The sequence below is a fragment of the Dipodomys spectabilis genome, unplaced genomic scaffold, assembly GCF_019054845.1.
Source record: "Dipodomys spectabilis isolate Male_0828 unplaced genomic scaffold, ASM1905484v1 ptg000129l, whole genome shotgun sequence".
In the NCBI taxonomy this organism is placed as follows: domain Eukaryota; kingdom Metazoa; phylum Chordata; class Mammalia; order Rodentia; family Heteromyidae; genus Dipodomys; species Dipodomys spectabilis.
Genome location: NW_024870806.1, coordinates 3,532,737 through 3,557,385, shown reverse-complemented (window position 1 = coordinate 3,557,385; position 24,649 = coordinate 3,532,737).

Sequence of the window (24,649 nt, the reverse complement as noted above, 5' to 3'; positions counted from 1 at the left end):
ATATACAGCCTTTATTGTATTGAGGAAGGTAACATGGATTCCTCGTTTTTCCAGAATCTTCATCATAAAGGGGCATTTGATCTTGTCAATTGCTTTTTTTGCATCTATTCAGATAACTACGTGTTTCTCATCCTTGTTCCTGTTGATGTGATGAATTATGTTAATTGATTTGAGTATATTGAACCAGCTTTGCATCCCTGAAATGAATCCTGTTTGATTGTGCTGTATGATTTTTTCATGAATTGTTGAAGTCGATTGGCAAAAATTTTGTTGAGAAGTTTTTCATCAATGTTCATCAAAGATATGGGTCTATAGTTCTCTTTCTTTGATGAGTCCCTGCCTGGTTTTGGGATGAGGGTTAATATAGCTTCATGGAATGAATTTGGTAGTGCACTTTCTCTTTCAATTTCTTTGAAGAGTTGAAGGAGTATTGGTGTTAGCTCTACTATGAAGGCTTTGTAGAATTCCGCTGTAAAACCATCTGGTCCTGGGCTTTTCTTAGATGGGAGGTCTCTTATTGCTGTTTCTATTTCAATGCTTGATATGGGCCTATTAATATGGTTTAAATCATCTTGGTTTAGTTTTGGCATGTCAATATTTGCTAGGAAAAGTTCCATTCCTGCCAAGTTCTCAAACAGCATAAAGTTTTGAGAAGTGTTCCCTTATAATGTTCTGAATCTTGGTTGTGTTTGTGGTGATGTTTCCATTCTCATCTCTGAGTTTATTTATTTTGATGTGTTCTCTTCTTTTTGTGATAAGATTTGCTAAGGGTCTGTCAATTTTGTTAATTTTTTTGAAGAACCAACTCTTTGTTTTGTTGATTCTTTCTTTGTTTCTTTTGGATTCTAATTCATTTATTCTGATTTAATTTTAATTATTTCTTTCTGTCTACTGAATTGGGGGATATCTTGCTGCTCTTTTTCAAGGAGGCTCAGTTGTCTCATTAAATTGTTGGTTTCAGATCTCTCCAATTTGTTGATGTACAAAGTCAGAGGTATAAACTTGCCTCTGAGTACTGCCTTTTCTGTGTCCCAGAGGAGCTGATAGTTTATGTGCTTATTTTTGTTTAATATCATGAAAACTTGAATTTCATTTCTAATCTCTACCATGACACACTGGTGATTAAATAGAGTGTCGTTCAACCTCCACGTGTTACAGGATTTTCTTTGGTGGCTTTTGTTTTTGAGTTCTAATTTTATTTATTTGTGATCTGAGAGAATGCATGGGATGATTTCAATGTTTCTGAAATTGGACAAGTTTGCTTTGTGACTAAAATGTGGTCTATTTTGGAAAATGTTCCATGCTCTGCTGAGAAGAACACGTATTCTGATGCTGCTGGGTGAAATATTTGTTAGATGTCTGTGAAATCCAGTTGATCTATGCACTTGTTTAGGTCTGCATTTTCTCTGCTGAGTTTTTTGCCGTGTTGATCTATCTAGTGGGGATAGTGGTGTATTAAAATCTCCAATAATTAATGTCTTGGGATCTATATGAGATTTGAGATAAAGTTGTTTTTTCTTGGATAAATTTGGGTGCTCCATTGTTTGGCAAATACATAATTAGAATTGTAATGTCCTCCTGAAGGAGAGATACCTTAATTAGTATGTAGTGACCTTCTTTATCTGTTCTCACTAATTTTAGTTTGAAATCTATTTTATATGGTATTAGGATTACAACTTCCGCCTGTTTATGGGGGCTGTTTGTTTGGTAGATTTTGTTCCAGCCTTTCACATTGAAAATATGCTTGTTTTTATGGGCAAGATGTGACTCCTAAAGGCAGCAAATAGAAGAATCTTGCTTTTTAATCTAACTAGAGAGTCTATGTCGCTTGATTGGAGAATGAAGTCCATTAATGTTGAGAAATAGGAGTGAGAGGTATTTGGGAGTTCCTGCCATTTTATACACCTAATTTGGGGCTGCAGCTACTGGGTTCTTCCTATGGTTCTTGGATTCTTGGGTGTGGTTTCTTGGTCTTTATTGTGTTCTTGTTGGTTTTCTATGTGTAGGACATCTTTAAGAATCTTTTGTTGGGATGGTTTGGTGGAGATATATTGTTTCAATTTTTTGTTGCTATGGATCAATTTTATTTTACCTTCCATAATGAAGGAGAGTTAAGCTGGGTACAGTATTCTTGGTTGTCTCTGCTGAGAAATCTGAGGTGATTCTATTTATTTTCCCTTTATAGGTGATTGAGCTTTTCTCCTTGACAGCTTTAAGGATCTTTTCCTTGGCCTAAATTGATCCTGTACGGATTATAATGTGACCGTGGTATGTCCTGTTCTGGTCTGGTCTATTTTTAGGTTCTAAAATCTTCTTGTATCTGAATAGGCCTATCTTCTTGCACGTTTGGGAAGTTCTCTGCTAGGATCCTGTTACACAAATTTCCTAGACCATTACCTTCTGTTTCTAGGTTCTCCTCTACACTCATTATCCTCAGATTAGGCCTTCTGATGGTATCTTCCAAGTGTTGAATAGATCTATCATATATCTTGGATTTGTCTTGGATGATTGTATGTTCATTCTCTATAATATCTAGGCTGTCTTCAATCCCCGAGGTTCGATCTTCTGCATGGTCTATTCTACTCTCAAGACTTTCTACTTTGCTTTTTATTTCTTTTCCTTGTAATTGCTTGACTTTGAGAGCTTAAAATTCTTTGTTGGAACTTTGTTCTTGATCTTGTAAGGACTTCTTTACTTCCTTAATTTGATGTTCTGTGTTTATTCTCAAATTACTGAGTTGTTTGGTTATGATTCCTTGGACTCCCATTCCTTCTGTTGGGCTCCACTGAGCATTCCCTTTGTGGCCTCACTGATGTCTTTCAGCTCTCTGTTTATGGATTTCATGAATGCCTCCTTTAATCTTTGTGTATTCTCATCCTGATATCAGTTCCTGTATTTCTCTTTGATTGGCATCCTCACGTTCACACTTTTCCTGTAGTTCTCTTTGAGTGTTCTCAGCCTGTTCACGCAATTCCTGTCTATCACTTTGACTGATCTCAACTTGCTCATGCAATTCCTTTTTTTCCTCTTTTAGTGTTCTCAATCTGCGCAAGCAATTCCTGTATCAATCTTTGAGTAGCTTCCTCACATTCAGGAGACTCCTGTATTGATCTTTGGTTTGCCTCCTCTCTCTCCCACTGAGACATTTGCTAGTTTTCACTCTTTTTATTTACCCTGTTTAACTGTAGTGTTTGTAGAGCCTTTCAGGAACGCTCCTCTGGATTATTCATTATCTGTTCTGTCCCCTGATTGTCATGAGTGGGAGTTGAGTTCCCCGGGCTTGCCATTTTTCTTTTGGTTTCCTGGCTTGTTCTGCTTATTTGGGATGAGAGTAACACCAATTTTGTTCTAGAAAACTATTTTAAGGTAAACATCAACAAAAGTCTATAGTTGCATAGTCCAAAATCTGCAGATAAAATCTGGTTCAAGAGATACAATCTATTGAACATCAAACAACTATGTCTTAATGGCCTAAGAACCACAAAGGAGAATTTGGCAACCAGAAATTATTAGGTTTAGGGAAAATGTGGGGAAAATAGGACTAGAGGGATTTGGGAAGGTGAGGGAGAGTGGAATTAACCATATCCTAATCTCAAAGAAGGTAATGCATTGGACAGAATGATAGCAGAGAGAGTGAAAAAAAGAAAAAGAAAAAAGAGAAGAAAAAGAAAAAAGATACAAGAAAAAATGGAAAAAATTAAAATTAAAAAGTTAAACCCTTAAAAACTGCAAGTTTGAAAGAGTATTATTCAGAGAAGAATGGGATGGGATGAGAGGAGGGGAGGGATAGAAAGGAGACATGAAAAACTAGAAAAATAAAAAAGTTTTAAAATATTATATGGGTATAAAAATTTAATACTGCTATTAAGGAATTTAAGTCTAAGAGGTTTCGAGTTGAGTTATTTCTGGATTAAGTGTGCACACAATAGAGGATAAGATCTAATAATCGATGACGGGTATATTTGAGGGTGAGCAGAACAGCAATTAAGTCACACAGAAAAAAATGAAAGAGAAGAAATGAAAAGAATGAGAAAAGAAAGAAAGTAAAAAAAAGGATCAAAAGGTCAGTAGAGATTTTTTTTAAAAAGCACACAAACACATATACACCTAAAATAAAAATTATACTAGGAAGAAAAGAAAAAATAATTTAAAATTTTTTAAAAATTAAAAATTAAAAAAAAATAAAAAATAAGGTACAAAAAAAAGAAAGTCCTTTGATTTTTTTTTTTTGGAGGGGATCGGAAGATTCGGTATTTCGCTTGTGTCCATAACCAGTCTCTTGGTGGAGTCTCTGGTTTGCTTGTGGTGTTGGGTTTTCCTGTGGCTTGATTGGTTTATTAAATCAGTTTGTTTGGGCAAGCAGAAAAATGCTCTGCTTTACCCAGGATTTTGTGATCCTCCTCCCATCCTAGTTCAGTGGGAGAGGGATCTGTTTTGAGTATCGCAAAAGAGGGAGAGGGCTTTTTCCTCTAGTTTGGAGATGTTGTGTTGAGGCTAGGTTCTGGGTAGAGTTGAGGCCTTTCAGCAAACAGTAGCTTTTCCGTGAGGGCCTAGCTTCTGAGACAGTCACAGAGCCCAACCTGGAGCCTTTCTCAGGGTTTATGCTTACTGAATTTCAATGGATTATCTAGGCTGTTGTAGGTAGGGGCAGCCTCTGGTTCTGTTTACCGAGTGAAGAAAGCCACTCCTGGTGGCAGATTTTCTTCTGCCTGGGGTGAGTGCCTTATTCCTGGGTGTTGTTGTGCCTTGCAGGTCTGGGTAGATTCCTGTGACCTGCTAAATGACTGTTTTGTTTTTTCCCAAGGCCTGAGTTGGAACTGGCAGTTCAGCCAAGCCTTTGTCAGTATCAAAGATGGAGATCTCCGGTAGTGGGGTCGGGGATGGGTGCCTTCCCTCCTCTGCTCCCTGAGGAGTGAGGATGTCAGGCTTCTATTCATGCCAGAGGGTAGGTTCCTAGGTCGTCTCTGGTCTGCGATCTGCAGGGTGAAGATACCTGCTCCTTGTCAGTTCTTGCTGGTGTTAAGTAGTACCTGTTTGCCTGCTGAGTCTGGCTCCTTTGTCCCGAACTATCTGTGTTGAAGATATGGCAACAGCTGCCACTGCTGTTGCCCCCCGCCGCTGCAGCTGCCAGCAACTGCTCAGATTTGTCTTTTTGCCTGGATTTTCCCTTTCTGGCCAACCTCTCTGTGCTGTAAATGCATACTTGGTGTATTTCTCTAGCCTAGGAGTGTTCACTGGAACTCTAAAACTGCTTTCTATGGGAGAGTTCGTTTAGCTGCCAGCTTCTCCTCTGCCATCTTCCTGACCTTTGAACATCATTTTTTGGCGGTTGAAATCATCCATCTAATTTGACCCATAATCCAAAGCGTTAGTGAAAATTGCCAACTTAAAGAAACACCCTGTCCCAATCAAACTTAAAGTGTTCCCAAGTCAGTGGTCCCCTTTTCCTTCCAGACAGCCTACAGCAGGTTGCAGAAACTGGCATTCAGTGAGCCCTAGCTAATTGACACCTCCTGATATGGAGAGGACTCCAGCAGGGGGAATGGACTTGCGTACCACTGCCCAGCTGGAAACAGCCCAGGCGGGACACAGATTGGAGTCTGCAGGACTCCCAGGAGGATTGAAAACTGGTGAAATGCCCCAGGAGGGAATCCATTCCACCAGTGGGGGTCCAGAGAAATGTGCCTGAATGCCCACAGAGATCATAAATGCCCTAGGTAAGGTTCCCCTCTCATCCTCGGTCATGGTGAACCATCTGCCATGTCATAGCTTCACAGCCCCTGCCTTACCCTCTCCCCCACCTCATTCCCTAATTTTGTTAGGCAGACACATTCCCAACCCTTGAATTAGCTCCAACTATAAAAACAAAAGCAGAATGTCTAGCTGGAATAGTGTGGCTGTGGTCACACTCGCCTCACGAAACTTTTGGCTGTGGATAGAAGGACAGGTGTCCACTCTAGTCCAGGGTTCCACAGGTTACCTAGGGGAGGCACATGCAGGCCCAGCATCTACTGTGGGCTATAGGAAATGGGGAAGAGAGAGGTGGAAATAGGAGGAAAGGAATGTCTATTGAAATCTTCCCATAAAGGAGCCAAGAAACTGTGAAGGAGAAAACAAAAATTGTGGCTGGGCTTGTACTAGGTATTTAAAAAAGAACAACAGCAAATACACACACAGAAATCAAATGCTTTAGCTGTTTTTAGACATGATGAATTAAATATATTTTCATTGCTCTCATCTCCCTGCTCTCCCAACATACACACACACACACACACACACACACACACACACACACACACACACACACATACACAAATCCAGGACGGGGACAGAAGTCTCATCATCCATGCAGCACCTGCAATTTGCCAATTGATCACTCACCTGAGCACAGTCAGGCTGTACAAGGAGAAAGATTCCCTCTCTCTCTCTCTTTCTCTCTCTCTCTCTCTCTCTCACACACACACACACACACACACACAGACTCAGAGTAGTGCCTCTCCTAAGTTTGTTGGTTCCTCATGTGGGACAATGTACAAGCTGAAGGACAAAGGTTCCCATACCCTGCTCCCTTGTAAAAACCAAGGGCTCCCACCCAAGGGGAACACTAGTCTAATGACACAGCACAACCCATCTCTCCCCTTCCCCAGGGCCAGCCCTTCCCCTAGGGAAAAACCAGCCTTAACTCCTTATTCACCAAAACCTTAGGTCAGGACACAGGGGGGTTTCTGACCCTGGGTGGGGGCGGTGTTGGGGAAATTGATTGGGTCCTAAAAGCTACATACATGTACAGAATCCCTACTTCCAGCCTAGATGCTTCTGGGCGACTGGGTGGATTGTTGGGGAGGACAAGGAGACCAGATGGACTGGAAGCACCAGCAGATGCTGGCAGAGCTGGGAAATGTGATCACCCTGTGAGTCGTGTTGAGAGCTGGGGTGGGGGGGACAGGCCGGGTGTACGTGTGTCAGAGGGGGTGTGTTCCTCCCAGATATTCACTTTCTTGTTTTTTTTAATTTAATTGTTTTTGTGAACATACGGTACAGAGGGGTTACAATTACATGGGCAGGATAATGCATACATTTATAATCAAGCATTGCATCCTACTCCTTTGTTTACCCTTCACATCCCTTCCCAGCCTCCTCCCTACCCCCCACCCAATCCTCCCCCGTTTCCCCCCCCCCCCCCGCACCAACATTGTAAAGCTCGTTTTCGACATGACAACTTGTACTTCTCATTGTTGCAACAGGTCCACATGTATCCTTAAACGACTTGTTTTTCCCCATCTCCTCTACAAGTTATACTGACATCAAATATAGTGAAAGAAGGGGTTATACTCTGGGGGAGGGACATACAAAGCAACAAAGAGATAATCTTATAAATGCGTTAGAAACAAATGCATGAAATAAAAAAGCATTAAAATACTTATCTAAGGGTTCATTTTGCTAACATCACATTACCTGAACTTTTCTGCTTGACTTATACATATACTAGATAATGCAAATAAGGAAAACCATGGGACCTATGTTTCTTTGGGCCTGGCTTACTTCACTTAATATAATTTTTTCCAAGTTTTTCCATTTCCTAACAAATGCGGCACTGTCATTCTTTCTGATGGAGGCATAGAATTCCATTGTGTATATATACCACATTTTCTTGATCCATTCATCTACTGAGGGGCATCTGGGTTGGTTCCATCTTAGCTATGGTAAATAATGCTGCAATAAACATAGTAGTGCTGGTAGCTTTAGTGTGGTCTTGTTTGTAAACATTTGGGTAAATGCCCAAAAGTGGGATTGTTGGGTCATAGGGGAGCTCTATGTGAAGTTTTTTCAGGAACCTCCATACTGCTTTCCAAATTGGTTGAACAAGTTTACACTCCCACCAACAATGAAGTAAGTTTCCCTTCTGTCCACATCCCATCCAGCATCTGTTGCTGTTAGCGTTCTTGAATATAGCCATTCTAACTGGGGTGAGGTGGTATCTCAATGTTGTTTTGATTTGCATTTCTTTTATGGCTAGGGATGTTGAGCATTTTTCCATGTGTCTATTTGCCATCCTTCTTTCTTCTTCAGAGAAGTTTCTCTTCAAGTTTTAGACCACTTATTTATTGAGCAGTTGTTTCTTTGAGAATTTGTTGTTGAGGGATTTAATTTTTTGAGTGCCAAGTATATTTTAGATATGAGACCCTGGTCTGTTGTATGGCTAGTGAAGATCTTCTCGCAATCTGTGGGCTTTCTATTGATCTTGCTAGATATGTCCTTTACCACGCAGAAGCTCTGAAACTTCATGCAATCCCATTTGTCCAACCTTTCTTTGATTTGTTGTGTTTCCGGGTCTCTATTCAGAAAATTTCAGCCTGAGCCAAGGAGACCTAAGGTTTCTCCTATTCCATCCTGTAATGCTTTCAGAGTGTCTGCTTTGACTTCGAGGTCTTTGATCCATTTGGAGTTGATTCTGGTGCAGGGTGATATATAAGGATCTAGCTTTAGTTTTGTACAAGTAGTTAACCAATTTTACCAGCACCATTTACTGTAGAGGCTGTCTTTCTTCCATTCTATTGTTTTAGCTCCCTTATCGAAGATTAGATGGCTACAGGTCTGTGGGTTCATTTCTGGATTTTCAATTCTATTCTATTGGTCCTGAGGTCTGTTCTTATGCCAATACCAAGCTGTTTTGATTATTATGGCTTTATAGGAGAGTTTGAAATTTGGTATTGATATTCCTCCAGCAGTGTTCTTTCCATTGAGGAGCGTTTTGCTATTCGGGGTCTTTTATTGTTCCATATGAATTTTTGGATTGCCTCTTCTATTTCCTTGAAGAATGAGGTTGGAATTTTGATAGGTATCGCGTTGAATTTGTATATAGCCTTAGGAAGTATTGCCATTTTCAGAATGTAAATCTTTCCAATCCAGGAGCATGGGAGGTTTTGCCATTTTCTAAGTTCTGTTTTGATTTCCTTTTTCAAGATTTTAAAGTTTTCATCATAGAGATCCTTCACTTCTTTGGTTAAGTTAATTCTTAGGTATTTTAATTTTTGTGGGGCTATTACAAACGGAGTTGCTTTCCTAATTTCAGCCCCACTTTTCTCATAGTTGGCATACAGAAAGGCCATTGATTTTGGGGGGTTAATTTTCTACCCTGCTACTTTGCCAAAGTTTTGTATCAGCTTGAGTAATTTGGGAGTGGAGACTATGGGATTCTTTAAATATAAGATCTTGTCATCTGCAAAGAGGGAGAGTTTTATTTCTTCTTTCCCTATTTGGATCCCCTTTATGTCTTCATCTTGTCTTATTGCTGTACATAGGCATTCTAATACTAGATGGAAGAGAAGTGGAGAGAGTGGACATCCTTGTCTTGTTTCTGTGTTAAGAGGAAATGGCTTTAGTTTTTCACCATTGAGTATAATGCTGGCTGTAGGTTTGTCATATACAGCCTTTATTGTATTGACGAAGGTAACATGGATTCCTAGCTTTTCCAGAACCATCATCATAAAGGGGCATTTGATCTTGTCAATTGCTTTTTCTGCATCTATTCAGATAACTATGTGTTTCTTATCCTTGCTCCTCTTGATGTGATGAATTATGTTAATTGATTTGAGTATATTGAACCAGCTTTGCATCCCTGAAATGAATCCTGTTTGATCGTGGTTTATGATTTTTTGGATGAATTGTTGAAGTCGATTGGCAAAAATTTTGTTGAGAAGTTTTGCATCAATGTTCATCTATAGTTCTTTTACTTTGATGAGTCCCTGCCTGCTTTTGGGATGAGGGTTTTGCTGGCTTCATAGAATGTGTTCGGTAGTGAACTTTCTCTTTCAATTTCATTGAAGAGTTGGAGGAGTATTGGTGTGAGCTCTGCTTTTAAGACCTTGTAGAATTCCGCTGTAAAACCATCTGGTCCTGGGCTTTTCTTAGCTGGGAGGTCTCTTATTGCTGTTTCTATTTCAATGCTTGATATGGGCCTGTTATGATGGTTTCACTCTTCTTGGTTTAGTTTTGGCATGTCAATATTTGCTAGGAAAAGGTCAATTTCTGTCAAGTTCTGAAACCTATTAGCATAAAGTTTTGAGAAGTATTCCCTTATAATGTTCTGAATCTTGGTTGTTTCCGTGGGGATGTTTCCATTCTCATTTCTGAATTTATTTATTTGGGTGTGTTCTCTTCTATTTCTGATAAGATTTGCTAAGGGTCTGTCAATTTTGTTAATTTTTTCAAAGAACCAACTCTTAGTTTTGTTGATTCTTTATATATTTTTTTTGGATTTTAACTCATTTAATTCTGATTCAATTATAATTATTCCTTTCCATCTATTGGATTGCTGCTCTTTTCAGGGAGGTTTAGCTGTGTCATTAAATTGTTGGTTTCAGATACCTCCAATTTTTTGATGTTGGAGCTCAGAGCTATAAATTGGCCTCTGAGTACTGCCTTAGCTGTGTCCCAGAGGAGCTGGTAATTTGTGTGCTCATTTTTGTTGAATATCATGAACATTGAATTTCCTTTCTAATCTCTTCCATGTCCCCCTCGTGATTCAGCATTGTGTTGTTCAGCCTCCATGTGATACCGGACTTTCTTTGGTGGCTTTTGGTGTTGAGTTCTAATTTTATTCCCATGTGGTCAGAAAGAATGCAACATATAACTTCAATGTTTCTGAATTTAGACACGTTTGTTTTGTGGCCTAAAATGTGGTCTATTTTAGAATATGTTCCATGTGCTGCTGAGAAAATCATGTATTCTGATGTTGCTGGGTGGAATGTTCGGTAGATGTCTGTTAAATCTAGTTGATCTATAGAGCTGTTTAAATCTGCGGTTTCTCGGTTGAGTTTTTGCTGGGTTGATCTATCTAGTGGGGAGAGTGGTGTGTTAAAATCCACTACAATTAATGTCTTTGGATCTATATGGGATTTGAGGGAAAGCAGTGTTTCTTGGATAAATTTGGGTGCTCCATTGTTTGGCGAATAGATATTTAGTATTGTAATATCCTCCTTAAGGAGAGATCCCTTAATTAGTATGTAGCGACCTTCTTTAACTCTTCTCACGAATTTTAAGTTGAAGTCTATTTTATCTGATATTAGGATTGTAACTCCCGCCTGTTTATGGGGGCCGTTCGCTTGGTAGATTTTGCTCCAGCCTTTCACATTGAAAATGTGTGTGTTTTTAAGGACAAGATGTGACTCCTGAAGGCAGCATATAGAAGGATCTTGTTTTTTAATCCAACTAGACAGTCTATGTCACTTAATTGGAGAGTAAAGTCCGTTAATGTTAAGAGATAGGACTGAGAGGTACTTGGGAGTTCCTGCCATGTTTTCCACCTTCTTGGGGTTTGCGAAAACTGGGTTCTTCCTATCGTTCTTGGATTCTCAGTTTGGGTGCTGTTCCTTGGCCTTTATTGTGGTCTTGGTTTTCTATGTGTAGGACATCTTTAAGAATCATTTGTAGGGCTGGTTTGGTGGAGATGTTTCAATTTTTCTTTGCTATGGAAGGTTTTTATTTGGCCTTCATGTATGAAGGAGAGTTAAGCTGGGTACAGTATACTTGGTTGATAGTTGTTTGTTTTTAGGGCATGGCATATATCATTCCAGGCTCTTCTTGCTTTGATTGTCTCTGCTGAGAAACCTGAGGTAATTCTAATTGGTTTTTCCCTTATAGGTGATTAATCTTTTCTCCTTAACCGCTTCAAGGATCTTTTCCTTGGTCTGAGTTGATCCTGTGTGGATTATAATGTGATGATGGGATGTCCTATTCTGGTCTGGTCTATTTGGGGTTCTAAAAGCTTCTTGTATCTGAATAGGCCTATCCTTTTGCATGTTTGGGAAGTTCTCTGCTAGGATTCTGTTACCACATTTCCTAGACCATTAAATTCTGTCTCTAGGTGCTCCTCTACACACATTATCCTTAGATTAGGCCTTCTGATGTTGTCTTCCAAATGTTGAATAGATCTATCATATTTCTTGGATTTGTCTTGGATGGTTGTATTTTCTTTCTCTATAATATCTAGGCTGTCTTCAATCCCTGAGATTCAATCTTCTGCATGGTCTAACCTTCTGTCAAGACTTTCTACTTTGTTTTTCATCTCTTTCCTTCTAATTGGTCAACTTTTTTGGCTTCAAATTCTTTGTTGAATCTTTGTTTTAGATCTAGTATGAACTTCTTTACTTCCTTAATTTGGTGTTCAGTGTTTATTCTCAAATCACTTAGTTGTTTGGTTATGGTTTCCTTGGACTCCCATTCCTTCTGTTGGGTTCCATTCAGCATTCCTTTTGAGGTTTCCCTGAATTCCTTCAGCTCTTTGTTAATGGATCCCATGAATGCCTTTAGTGATCTTTGTGTATTCTCTTCCTGCTCTCTCAATTCCTGTATTACTCTTTGATTAGCTTCCTCCCGTTCTTGGGATTCCTGTAGTTCTCTTTGAGTGTTCTCAGCTTGCTCGCGCCATTCCTGCCTTTCTCTTTGAGTATTCTCAAGCTGCTCACGCAAATCCTGTATGAGTTTTTGAGTAGCTTCTTCACGTTTATGATATTCCTGTATAAACTTTTGTATTGCCTCCTCTCTCTCCGTATCACGCTCATAGAGTCCTTTGTATGTTTTCAATCTTTTCATTTATCATGTTTGCCAGCAGTGTTTGTAGAACTATGTAGGAATTCTCCTCTGGATTATTCATTATCTGTTCTGTCCCCTGATTATCAAGATAGGGAATTGAGATACCCGGATTTGCCATATTTCTTGTGTTTTTCCGGCTTACTTTGCCCATTTGAATGAAAATAGCACCAGTTTTGTGCTAGAACACTATCTTAAGGCAAGCATCAACCAAAGTCTGAATTTGTACAGTCAATAGTCTACAGATACAATCTAGTTCAACAGATACATCTATTCAACATCAAACAACTATATGTTAATGGGCTACGAACCGCAAAGAAGTATTTGGAAACCAGAAATTATTACGGTTAGTGAGAGATGTGGGTAAAAAACAGGAATACCTTGATGTGGGGAGGCACAGGGAGAGTTAACTAAGTCTTATATAAGCAGGAAATAGAATGGGTAGGATGAAAGTATAGGGAGAGAAAAAAAAAGTAGAAAGGGAAAGGGAAAAGAAAAGTGACCAGAAAAAATAGAAAAGTAAAAATTAATAATATTATCAAAACGAAAACAAGATATTTAGAGAAGAACGTGAATATATTGAGAAAGGGGGAGGGATATAAAGGAAACGTGAAAAATTTAAAAATAAAAATGCTTAAAATATTATATAGGTATAAAGAGGTAGTACTGCTATTAAGCAATTTAAGTCTCAGAGGTTTTGAATTGAGTAATAAATTTGTGGATTAATTGTGTACACAATGGGGGATAGGGTCTAATAGTTAACTGTGGGTTTATCTGAGGATGTGCAGGACAAGAATTAAGTCACATAAAGAAGAACGAAAGAGAGGAAAGGTGAAAAGGATAAGAAAGGATGAAAAAAAGATCAGACGGTCAGTAGAGCTAAACAAAAAACAAAATTAAAAAAAGAAAAAAAGAGAGAAAGAAAACAAAAAATAAAGAAAAACGAACACTCAGGTATCCCTAAAATAAAATTTATAAGAGGAAAAAAAAGTTACTGGAAAACAATTTTTTTAAAAAGGCAAAAATTAAAGATTAAAAAATGTTTTAGAAAAGAAAAAAATTTTTTTTTAATTTTTTTTATATAAGGTACCAAAAATAAGAGAGAGAGAGAGAGAGAGAGAGAGAGAGAGAGAGAGAGAGAGAGAGAGAGAGAGAGAGAGAGAGAGAGAGAGAGAGAAGAAGAAGAAGAAGAAGAAGAAGAAGAAGAAGAAGAAGAAGAAGAAGAAGAAGAAGAAGAAGAAGAAGAAGAAGAAGAAGAAGAAGAAGAAGAAGAAGAAGAAGAAGAAGAAGAAGAAGAAGAAGAAGAAGAAGAAGAAGAAGAAGAAGAAGAAGAAGAAGAAGAAGAAAGAAGAAGATCTTTGATTTTTTTTGGGAGGGGTGGGAAAAATCCTGTATCCCCCTTGTGTCCATAACCAGCCTATTGTTGGAGTCTAGTCTGCTTGTGGTCCTGTGGCTTGGTTGGTTTCTTAAGTCAGTTTGTTCGAACAGGCAGAAAAATGCTCTGCTTTACCCAGGATTTTGCTATCCTCCTCCCAGGCTAGTTCAATGGGAGGCAGATCTGCTTTGAGTTATACCAAAGAGGGGATGCAGTGATGAGGCTAGTTCTGGGTAGAGTTGAGGCCTTTCAAAAAACAGTCGCTTTTACTGGGGGCTAGTTTGTGAAAAACTCACAGAGCCCAGCCTGGAGCCATTCTCAGGGTTTCTGTTTACTGAATTTCAATTGATTGTTGAGGCTGCTAGAGGGAGGGGCAGCCTCTAGCTCTGGTTACCCAGTGACGAAAGCCACTCCTAGGGCTGGCGCTCTAGCTGGGTGACTTTTCCCTGGGTGGAGCTGAGTCTGGCAGGTCACGCCGCCATTAAGTTCTTTTGACCTGCTAAATGATACATTTTATTCCAAGGCTTGAGTTGGAGCTAGCAGCTCTGCCGAGCTTTGTAGGTATCCAAGATGGAGATCTCCAGTACTGGTGGGGGGAGGGGTGGCCTTCCCTCCTCTGCTCCCTGAGAAGGAGTGAGGTTGTCAGGCTTCTACTCACTCCAAGTCTTGGTTCCTGGGTCGTCTCTGGTCTGCGAACTGCAGGATGAAGATTTCTGCTCCTTGTCGGTTCTTGCTGGTGTTGGGTAGAATCCGCTCGCCTGCTGTGTCTGGCTCCTTGGTCCCGAACTCTCTGTAACTCAGGTATGGCCGGCGCCGCCACAGCCATCGCTGCTGCCGCGGCGGTGGCAGCTGCTGGCAAGAGCTCAGATGTGTCTCCTTGCCTGGATTTTCCCTCTCTGGCCTGACTCTCTGTCCTGTGATGGCACACTTGGTGTGATTCTCTGGCTTAGGACTGTTCACTGGAACTCTAAAACTGCTTTCTATGGGAGAGCTTGTTTAGATTCCAGCTTCTCCTCTGCTATCTTCCGGGAACTCCCTGATATTCACCTTCTATCTGACCCCCAGTGCCATCACCCCCCTAGTGGGCTTTTCTGGGACTTTCTTCAGGTGAAAGGGTAACAGCACAGAGGACAAGGGCTCACACAGCAAGGTGGGGGCCTATCTTCTGCATCCAACATCCCCCACCCACAGAAAAATGGAAAAGACACAAGAAGGCAGGTGTGGAGGTGCTACTCCCCACCTCTGACTAAAGCCACCAGGTTCCCACCAGGGAGGGGAAGGGTGCAGATGTGCAGCTGTGTGACTCCCACTGCTCCAGGCCAGGGGTGAGGTGATGCCCCCTTCTCACCCATTCCTGCATCTCCCTGTTTCCTGGGATGCTGGCCACTAGGGATGGGGTAGGTTCTTTGAATCGACATCCACTACCCCACCTCCAGTCCTGGGTTGCATTTGTCTCAGACTCAGGGCTGGCCTGCTTGGCCCTGGGGAGTGTGGTTGGAACATGAGAGGAGAGGTGTGAGTCACTGTTCTGGTTCCGTGGGGGGGGGGGAGAGTGGGGGAGAAGGAGGTGCATAGGGGGAGTTCGTGAGGTGTGGGTCCCTGGAGCAGCACTCGTGTGCTTTGGGGAGAAGTTGTAGGCTGTGGTTCCAGGTGCACCAGGCAGTGATGGCAGTGGTTTGGTGGACGCTCAGGCCCAGAGCAGAGGACCGGGGGTTGGGACCAGGTCAGGGCCACAATCCTGCTGGGGGTGCAACATTGCTGCATGACTCCAAAAGTCACCACGGGTCTGAACCGGCAGGGACATGCTTGAAAAGCAGTGCCGCAGAAAGGGCAAGAAAGGGGGCTGGGGCAGGGCAGGCAGGTGGTAGGGCTGAGTGCGCCTCCCTGAAGCTGAGCTCCAGGCCCAGGAGCCTTGGACTTAGGGCCTACCTAGCCTCTGAGCTTCCCTGGGGCAGTGCGAGGGATGTGCCTGCTGTACTGGCTTTCTGTGCTCTGTGCTCCTTGCCTAGAACTGTTCTCCTAGAGCAGAAGAGGCCAGCCATTGATGCCACCTCCCCTGGTGCATGTGTCTGCTCTTCTATCTGCTCTCTCTCTCTGCTCCCACTTCTCTCCCAGGCTGCCCCGCCACTGCCACATCAGTGTACTAGCACCCATGTGCCCCTGGCTATAGCAGCTATGTGCCTCCTTGGCTTTGCCCTGTCCGCCCTTCAGTCACACCCCTCCCCATCCTTGGTCTTGTGCTGCCCTGACTCTGCCCTAAGGCTACCAGGCCATAGCAGAAACAGCCTCACCTCAGCTCAGGGCTTCCCCCTTAATCCAGCTGCTGCTTAGCCCAACCACTGGGGGAGACTCTTTGCCTTCCACCCCACACACCAAGAAGGTGCACGGTGAACCTCCGTGTATGTGTGTGTGTGTGTGTGTGTGTGTGTGAGATTGTTGGGGATACCAACATCTCAAGGACTCAGAACATAGCACCATTTGGGATGACAGCACACAGCACACTTTTAAAAAGTTAGCACAAAGACCCCTGTGTAATGGACTCAGCACAATGTGCCTTTTGAAGGACTCAGCACATAGCAACCTTTGGGATCCTCATGGTAATCTAATGACCAATAAAATTAGACATGCCATTTAGACATCACTAAACTTAAATATATTATTATTATTATGACATCATATGTCATAGTGACATTATAGACATATTGTGAATGCCTATTCTGTGATTTCATTCTATTTCAAGTGAGCAATATTGGAGGATATCAGAAATCTATTGTGACATCAAAGCCATTGTGACATGAAAATCCCGTTGTGACATCACAGTGCCATTGTGATATCATTAACCTGTTGTGACATCACTGTGCCATTGTGATATCATTAACCTGTTGTGACATCACAAAATTGTCCTGTCCATTGTGACCTCATCACCAATGTGACATCACAAACCTTTGTGATGTCACATTGCTATTGTGACATTACAATCATCTTGAGACCTCCCAAACCCATTATGACATCTTTAGCACCTTTGAAAAAACACATAACTTTTTGACATCACAGTACCTTTGTGTATCCATATCTTCATTGTGAAATATCAATTGAGATCAGATATGCCATTGTAATATCACAAAACATTTACAATATAATCATTGTTGTGACATCACTGTCATTAGGATATCAGCTCATTGTGACATCACAAATATGTAATGATATCATACCACTATGACATCACATTGTCATTGTGACATCATATATACATTATGCATATCTGTTATGTGATTTCATTATATTTCAAATGTGGCATGTGGGTTCATATCAAAAACACATTTTGACTTCATAACCATTGTGACATCACAATCCCTTTGTGACATAACATTGCCATTGTGATATCTAAACAACTGTGAGAACTCAAACATGTCCTGTCCTAATAAGTTTTGTGACATGTTGCCACTATGTTATGTTATGCCCATTGAGAGCTCACTCTATTTTTGACCTCATATTATTTCAGGTATGACAAGAAATATTAGAAATATACTGTGACATCATGAATATAGTGATAACACACTGCTAGATGTAATGACCATTGTGTGACATTGTCACATCACAAATCTGTTCTGAGTTCATCACATTTGTGCCAACAAATGCCTTTGGAATCCTCACAATCCCATTCTAAACTTATATACTCATTGTGAGTTAATGAAAATTGAGGTCTGTAATGCAATTGTCACATCAGCAATCTACTGCGACATCACAAAACTCTTTTGAAATCATCACTATTATGGCATCACCAACTAATTGTGACATAACACACATGACATTATAATTTGACATCTTATTACAATTGTGATATTACTGTACCATCATACTTTCACAAACCTATTATGACCTCATCACATCTTAGAAAATTCATGGCCTTTGGGATATCATGCTCTTTCTGTGAACGTGTATCATTGTGAACTGGTAGCAATTGAAATTTGAAATAAGATGTGATATTACAAACTAGTTTTGACATCACTAACCCATTTTTATATCATTAACATTTTGACAACCGAAACTTGTTAGGAACTTTAGCACTTTTGACAAAAAACATCACCTTTGTGTCATCACAGTTCATTTGTGTATGTCATTGTGATTTCATTCTCATATCCTCACTATAAACTAATGGCAATTAAGTTCTGACATGCCACTGTGACATCACAAACCCTTTGTGACAGCATTACCAGTGTGATATCAGACTGTCGTTATGATACCATCAGCTCATGGTGATATCACCAAGCTACAGTGACATCATAGCATTATGACATCGCATTGCCATTTTGCTGTCATAGACATTGTGAATGTATATCCTATGATTTCATTCTATTTTAAATGTGGCATATCAGTTGATATCAGAAACACATTGTGACCTCATAACCATTGTAACATTATAAACCCTGTGTGGCATCATAACCAGTATGATATCACATTGTTGTTATGATATCTTTAGCTTATGGTGACATCACAAAATGACAATGACATTATAGCATTTGCCATTATGTCATTGTGACATCATAGTCACATTTTGAATGCCTAATTTGTGATTTCAATGTATTTGAAATGTGGCATGTGGGTTGAAAAACTCATTGTAATGTCATAACGTTTGTGACATCAAAATCCCTTTGTGACATCAATTTGGCAATGTGACATCGCAATGGCAATGTGATGCTAATAAGGCACCATGATATCACAATGGTCATGAACTCACAATGGGTTTCTGATATCAACCGACATGCCACATTAGAAATAGAATCAAATAACATAAAGGGCAAACAGAACGTGTCTATGATATCAGAATGACAATGTAATGTTACAGTGGTATGATGTCATTGTAGTTTTACATGTCAAAATGAGCTGATGTTGTCATAATGGCAACATGATTTCACAATTATGACGATGTCAGAAAGGATTTTTTTATATTTCAATGGTATGTCTGATGTCAGTTATCATTAGTTCCCCATGAAGATATGGATACAAAAAATATTCTGTGATGTCACAGAGGCCATGTGTGTTTGCAAAGGTGGTAAGAGGTCATAATAGCTTTGGAATGGCACAATGTGATTCATAAGATCACAATGGAAATGAGATGTCCCATTGGGTTTTTGATGAGGTCACAATGGTTTTGTAATGTCACAGTTTATAATATCAGAATGATATATCCAATTTCAATTACTCATAATTCAATATGAGGATACCAGGTGATAGAAGAAGCTTCATAGTATGAGGTCATACTATGTGAAAACCCAATGGGACACTAATTTCACAATGACAATGTAATGTCTCAACATCATGTTGTAATAATGTTTTGATGTCAAAATTGGTGACACCATACTGATGAGGAGGTCGCAATAGATTTGAGATGTCCCAAGGGGTTGGTGATGTCATAATGGCATGTGAGATCTCAATTGTCATTAACTCACCATGAGTATATGGGTTTGGGAAGGGATTCTGATGTCACCAAAGTATATGTAGTCAAAAAGGTGAAGAACTAACAGTTCTGAGATGTCACAAATTGACACAATGGTTATGATGTCCAGTGGTGTGATATCATGATGTTACACTGGATTTTAGATATTTCATGTCATATCTGAAATATGAAGTCAAACACAGATTTTCAACTCACAAAGGGCCTAAAATAATACAATGACATGTCACAAAAATTATGAGGACAGGAGAGGTATTTGATGTCATAGTGGATTAGTGATATAACAAAGGCAATGTGCTATGACAAAGAGATTTTGATGTCACAAAGGTAATGAGTTCACAAAGGTTTCCTGATATCAACCCACATGACACATTTGAAATAGAATGAAATCAAAGAATAGGCATTCACAATGGGTCTATGACATCAAAGTGACTTCAAACAGCAATGTTTGATAGGATACGTACTCATTACCTTATTCATGTAACTGTAATCCCTCTGTACACTATATTTACAATAAAAAACGTACAGTAGAAAAAAAAATGGTATGGTGTCATTGGGGTTTGGTGTTATCACAATGAGATGATGGTTTCATGATGACAATGTGATTTCACAGTCGTAATTATTGCACAAAGTATTTGTGATGATACAATGCTATGTGTGATCACAATTTTCACTATGAGAATACGGGTACACAAAGGGTCTGTGAGGCCACAGAGGTCATGTATTTTTTTAAAGGTGCTAAGATTTCACAATTGCTTTGTGATGTCACAATGTGATTGTGAAGGCACAACAACAATGTGATGTCACAATGAGTTTGTGATGTCACAGTGGTGATGAGATCACAATGAGTTTGTGATGTCACTGTGAGTTTGTATTATTACAATGACATGTCTATTTTAATTTTTACTAGTTCACAATGAGGATACAATTTCAAAGAAAAATCTTAAGATCCAAAGACTATGAGTTTTTAGTCATAACTTGTGTGATATGCTGCCATTAGGATATTTTAGGCCTTTAGTAAGCTTATATTCTGTTTTCAAACTCATAACAATTCAGGTATGACATATGATATCAGAAATTGAAACTGACATTATGAATATTGTGACATCACATTGATAGACATCAAGACCATGGTGTCACATTGTGAACTCACAAATCTGTTAGGATTTCATCACATTTGTGCCAACACATGACTTTGGAGACAACACAGTCCCTTTGTGAACTCATATCTTCATTGTGAATTAATGATATTTGAGAATCGGCATGCCATTGTGACATTTCCAACCAACTGTGACAGCACAAACCTATTATAGTAAAAACACATTGTCATCTAATAGCCATTGTGGTAGCACAATCCCTTTGTGACCCTACATTTCCATAGTAATATCACTAATCCACTGTGAAATTCCAATCCTCTCTTACCCAATGCAGGTATGAAATGTGATACCCTAATCCAGTGTGACATTTAGATCATGGTGACATCACACTGATAGATAATATGAGCATTTGTCACATTCTGACAACACACGTTAGGACTTCATCACTTTTGAGACAACCCATGACTTTGGAGACATCACAGTCCTTTTGTGAGCTCATATACTCATTGTGAGTTGACAATTGAGATCACATGTGTCATTTTGTTGTCACCAGCCCATTGTGACATCACACACCTCTTGAAAACTCATCACTAGTGAGGCATCACCAATTGTGGTATCAAAACATTATTAAGTCAGCATATGGCAGCATCACATTTCCATAGTGATATCACTGTTCCATTGTGTTTTCAATAAACTAGTATGTCTTCATAGCATTTTAGAAAATTCATGGCCTTTTATATTTGTCTTCTTCTGTGAACTCATATCCTCATTGTGAAGTAGTAGCAACTGAAATTGGGCATGTGATTATGAAATGTGACTTCACAAACTTTGATTTCATCACCAGTGTGACATCACAAACCCATTGTGATCTTTCATAGATATTTGACGTCACTATCACATTGTGACATCCCAAACTTATTAGGACCTCTTAGCACCTTTGAAAAAACACGTAGCCTTTGTGACATCACAGTCCCTTTGTGTAACTCTACGCTCATTATGAACTGACGATTGATATCAGACATGCCATTGTAACATCATGAACACTTTGTGACAGCACCAGTGTGACATAACATTCTCTTTATAAAAGCATCAACTACTTTTGACATCAGAAAACTAGGACAAGATAGTATTATGAGATCACATTGTCATTGTGAAGTTATAAACAGCTTGTGAATGCCTGTTTTTAATCTTTTTTGTTGTTGTAGTTGGTCATGATAATTGAAATCTGGGCTTGGGTGCTGTCCCTGCTCTACAGCTCTAGGCGAGCACATTATCACTTGATCCACAGCACCACTTCTGGTATTCTAGTGGTGTTTATTGGAGATAAGAGTCTCATGGACTTTCCAGCCTGAGGTGACTTTGAACTGCAATACTCAGATCTCAGCCTCCTGAGTAACTGGGATTACAGGCATGAGCCACCCATGCCAGGCTTTTTCATTCTATTTAAAATTTGGCATGTGTGTTGATATCAGAAAAATAATGTGCCCTCATAACAGTTGTAACATCATAAATCAGCAGTGACATCAAATTGTCATTATGACACCATCAGCTCATTGTGATATCACCAAATGACAATGGCATCATAGCATGATAAATCACAGTGACATTGTTATGTCATAGACATAACAGTGTGAAGGCCTATTCTGTGAATTCATTCTATTTCAGAAACCCATTTGACCATATAACCATTGTGATATCACAATCCATTGTGACATCACATTGCCCTTGTGACCTCATTAACCTGCTGTGCCATCACAAACCAGTCCTGTCATTATAAGTTTTGTGACATTGTCATATGTTAGGCTCTTTGTGAGCTCATAATCTCTTTTAAATCTCTTATTTCTGATATGACATGTGATATCAGAAATCCCCTGTGACATCATACTGCCAGATATCATGACCATTGTATCACATTGTGACATCACAAACCTGTGAGAACAGCATCACATTTGTGACAACACATGCCTTTGGAGACATTACAATCCCTTTTTGAACTCATATATTCATTGCCAATTAATGACCATTGAGATCTGCCATGGATGGCACTCTGACATCATGAACCCATTGTGACATCACAAACTTATTGTGACCTCATCATGAGAATGGCATCAACGACTAATTCTGGTATCAAAGCATTATTTTGACATGATATTGTGGTATTGCCATTGTGATATCACTGTCCCATTGTGTTTTTACAAACCTATATGGCCACATCACAACTTAGAAAATTCGTGGCCTTTGAGACTTCAAGCTTTTTCTGTGAACTCGTGTTCTTATGACCTCTAAGGCAAGGAGACAAACCATGTGGTCACATTTAATGTATAAAACAATTTACAATAGAAAGGGGACTGAGATTACCTTATCCTGGACTGGATACCCAGGTCCAACAGCAGCCTTGACCACCAAACCTGAGACCTCCGATGGGCAGCCCCACCCTTTCTTAATTGGTCTGCACACGACCAGCCAAAAAATTATGATCTCTGAATCTCCAAACCTCAATGGGCAAGGCTTTTTACTTTTTCATTCTTCCCTCCTTCACTACAGTCCTCTCCTTCCTTCCTGGTCTTTCCCTTTTTCCCTTCCGCCACTTCCTTCTTCTCTTCAGGTCTCTCCACTCTCCACAGGCCTGCCCTACTCTGCCCCAGTTACCACTTGCCAACATTCTGCTCTCCCTCATCTTCCTCTCTTCTCAGGTTTTTTCCTTTCTGTTATCTCATCACTTTCTTACATCCGGGTAGCTCCCATTTTTATCCCCGCTTCCAATGCTCTGAAAATGCACCCTATATATAGGTTGTACCCCTCCTCACTCCAACAGGTCTACTGCCTAGCAATTTTTAACCGTCTCTTCCCAATCTGCCCAATGCTCAATCACTTCTTGACAGCTCACTAAGTGAGGCTTGACACCTCCACCTTTGGCGGCATTCCCCACATTCTCCCGTGGGCCAGGGCAAGAATTTACAATGATTATCGACTCCCACAGATAATTTTGGCAACACTGGTTATTACAGTATCCTCATAGTGAATTAGAAGAAATTGAAGTTGCATATATCATTGTTATATTAAAACTGGATGAGACATCACTAACGCATCGTGACCTCATCAGTGCGGAGACATCACAAACTCATTGTGATACCATATTACCATTGTGCCACCCTGATCATATTGTGACATCCCAAACCTATTATGACCTCAGAAGCTTTGAAAGCTTGGCCTTTGTGTCATCACAGGCCCTTTGTGTACCCATATCCTCACTTTGAGCAAATTGAGATCAGACATGCCATTTTAACATGGCAAAACTTTTGTGACATCATCATCAGTGTAACATCACATTGTTATTATGACACCATCAACCCATTGTGACATCATATAACAACAATGACTTCATAGCATTATGACATCACATGGTCATTGTGATGTCACAGATACATTGGAATGCCTATTCTGTGATTTCATTCTATTTCAAATGTGGCAGGTGGGTTGATAACAGAAATAGATTGTGATAACATAACCATAATGACATCACAATACCTTGATGACACTGCATTGCCATTATGATATCACTAACCCACTGTGACATCACAAAACTGTCCTATCCTCATAAATGTTTTGACATGCTGCCAGTGTGATCACTAGCCTCTCTGAGCTCATAAATTGTTTAATTCATAATACATCAGGTATGATATGTGATATCAGAAATCCACTGTGATATCACGACCACTGTGACATCACATTGCCAGATGTCATGAACATTGAGTCACATTGTGACTTTATAAACCTGGTAAGATTCATTACACTTGTGCCTACATATGCCTTTGGATACATCATTATCCCTTGTGAACTTATATATTCATTGTCAATTAGAGACCTAGCATGAGATGTGACATCACCATCCCATTGTGAAATCACAAATCTATATGACCTCATCACCTATATGGCATTACCAACTATTTGTGACTTCAAAACAATACTATCTCATGTAATAGTAACATTATATTGCCAATGGGATATCTCTGTCCCATCGCATTTCCACCAATATATTAGGTACTCATAATATTTTACAAAATTTATGGCCTTTCTGACTTCTAGCTCTATACAATGGTGATATTACAAATTCATAGTGACATCACTATC